The 3,111-nt window shown below is 39.1% G+C and overlaps 1 pseudogene; it reads right to left on the reverse strand.

Moving 5' to 3' along the window:
* Positions 1-1,123: 1,123 nt before the first annotated feature.
* On the reverse strand, positions 1,124-2,463 carry LOC116115057 (annotated as a pseudogene).
* Between the last annotated feature and the right edge of the window lie 648 nt (positions 2,464-3,111).

Below are 3,111 nucleotides of genomic sequence, written 5' to 3' on the forward strand. Positions count from 1 at the left end.
ATAATCTAAATAATATTGTAATAATATTTTTTTTTTTTTTAAAGCGCAATTTAGTGAAAGGGTTTCCCATAATTCTTTTATTCATCCCAACCAAACATATTAATTATTTATACCCACCAGTTTAACCAAACATATATTATAAAACATTTCCCTTAATCTTCAAGTTAAGTTATCTTATTGGTAATCCTATACTTTTAGTAATACAACATTCTTTAAACCAAACCGCCTTTATAAATTAAAATTCTTGCGCCACTTTTCATGACTTCAAACATATTTATGCTATTTTTAAAGCTTACAATATAATTTTGGAATCATATATTATCAAATATCTAATTAATTTTCGTCAAATTTCAATATTGTGAAAATGACAATAATGATAAACTGTCACTAGTGAGTGGAGGTACTATTTGTATTGATATGTAGTTTGACCTTTTCAAGTGTGTAATGTGTGTACCATATTTTTGAGCTTTGGTTTTGTCTTTTTCTTTTCCTTCCAGGAAATGGGCTTTTTTATCTCTCAATAACCCCATCATAAGAAGTAAGAAGACTCTTTCATCCGGTTAGTATTGGGCTGCTTTTTGTTGGATCCCCTATTATTGGGCCTTGAGATCCAACTGATCTTGTGCTCAAGCCCATTAGATGAGTACACTTGGGTATACCAATACCAGAATTCCAACCAACCAAATCAAAGATGTTGTGTTTTGTCTTGTAAGACTTTAAATCTTAATGCAAAATAATCAGTCCATGAAAAAATAAGCGTGAGTTGATATAGCATATTCCCATACCTTAGTGATTATAATGATCATACGAGATATTATTTATTTTGGATATGTGGAATTTTATTTATGCAACTAAAGATGAATCTTCATTATGTATTTTTGATTAATATACAAAAACTCACATCCATGTAAAATAAAATAAAAAATAAAAACCTCCATCTTCTTTACTCTCTAAAACTCCTCACTAAATATTCCGACCTAATTAACAAAAAAATAAAAAAACTAATATAATTTCCCTTCTTTATTACTGTTATTAACATAGGAGTATTTATAGTAATTACTATTATTTTGATGACAATTTAAATTAAATAAATTACTTTTAAACCCCTTATTATTTTTCTTCTTCAAAAACGAAATTTTATTCCACCAGCATCGCCTGTTCTGTGGGAAACATTCACCATGCCGCTCACGTGCGACCTTGTTCTTCTCACGAGCCCTCGTACTTCCGGCGGCTGGTAGTTCCTTATTAACGGCCACTTAACCCCGTCAAAAAAAGGGTGACGTTATATCCGTTGCACCCCTGGCGCATCCTAGCCTCCTCCGTGGGGTCTTTCACTAACAATTTCTCAATCAAATCTCGCGCTTCCGGCACTCCTTCTCTCTTGTTCTTCCCACGTGGATTTTCACCTGTCTGCTCGACGCTATATTACGCAGCGTGCTCTCTTTGCTCCCTCCTAAACGGCGTCGCACCGTACAACAAATCGGTAGTAAAATCCGAAAGCCCACAATCAACTCCGTTGCCGTGACCGTTACCAGAAACCAACTCCGGCGCTAAATACTCAGCGTACCAACACAAGATTTTGAAAACGCCGTCACCGGCTCCGCCACGAACTCCGCCTCCATCTCCTCTGTTTCGCAGCGGTTCGCTACCAAGCCGAAACAATTGACCCGTTCTTCTGCGTCGGAATTATCACCAACCGATGAACCCGGTTTTGAATAGTGGGGGACCACGTCGGCTTTGAAACACAAATCGAAATCTGATAACATGATGTGTCCATCCTCACGAGAGAAGAATGTTCTCGGTTTCAGATCACGATAAACGACGCCGAGAGCGTGGAGATATTCCAAAGCGACGAGCGTTTCGGCGGCGAAGAATTTGACGGCCTGGATCGAGAAGCGGTTGCGAGGCTGCTTGCGGAGGAGCGAGTGGAGGTCGCCGTTTGGACAGTAGTCAATTAATAGACACGTGATGAGAGACTTCGAGGTGGGGTAGAGTGTAGGGAGGAGAAACGGGTGGTCGAGCATGGAGAGAATCTCGGCCTATTGAACGTGAGAGAGTTTCTTGGAGCTGAGTGAGTCTTTATCGATGACTTTGAGGGCGAAGGCGGCGGAGCTGCGTCAGTCTCTGAGGTGGCAGAGGAACACTCTCCCAAGGTTCCCCGTGCCGAGGTGGCGCACGAGTTGAGAGTTTGAGGTGGAGCTTTCCGTCGGAGGAGAGCGTCGTGGCGGCCTTAATCGCCGACCAATGAGGATCCATTTACGACTAACGGTTGTGCTTGTAGCGTTGTTGGTGTTTGAAGGCGTTGAGGGTGGTGGAGGAAAGAATGGATTCATTGAAGCTGAGAGTGAGGCTGGAACGGGCGAGGCTGGAGCGGGCGCTGGAGGAGCCGAAGGTGCGGTCGGTGGCGGTGGAGGTGAAGCTGAGGTCGAGATCGGTGTCAGGGAAGTAGGGTTCGTCGTCCATGGTGGGTGAATAGTGAGCCATTGAGTGATGGAGATGGTTGGAAGATGAGGAGAGGGAGGTGTTATAAAGGAAGATGGAAGAGATGGAAGTGAATTAAATAAGGAGTTTGGTTGACCCAACTTAATAGAGTGGAAAGAGAGGGAGAGAGATTAGATTGAATAACAATGGCGGTAGGTTGACCCGATTGATATTTTGTTTTTTGTTTAATTAGTAGATTAAATCAAATTTAATTAATAGTTTAATAACGGCTAAATTCTTAACAATGTTACCTCTAGTTTTTACATCAAATCTACGGGGTTAAGATTTAAAGAAAAAAAAATGGAGGGTGAGAGAGAGCGTAGTTCAACTTTCAGTAACATCAAATAACATAAAATACAACGATTTATATTATAATTATCTGAAAGGAAAAAACCTAATTAAAAAGGATTATTCATCAATGTAAGATCATGTTATATACAAGTCGTGGTCTTACTATATGAATAATAAATGATATTATGATTTGTTTACCTTAGAGTTTTTTTTTTTTTTTAAGATAATCTTTTTGTAACATGAATGGTATAATTATACGTCATTTATGCCAATAATTTAACCATGTGCATATAAAAATTACGTGTATTAATATAATGTATCATTGTAACATCACATACT

Source organism: Pistacia vera, unplaced genomic scaffold, assembly GCF_008641045.1.
Source record: "Pistacia vera cultivar Batoury unplaced genomic scaffold, PisVer_v2 Contig73, whole genome shotgun sequence".
In the NCBI taxonomy this organism is placed as follows: Eukaryota; Viridiplantae; Streptophyta; class Magnoliopsida; order Sapindales; family Anacardiaceae; genus Pistacia; species Pistacia vera.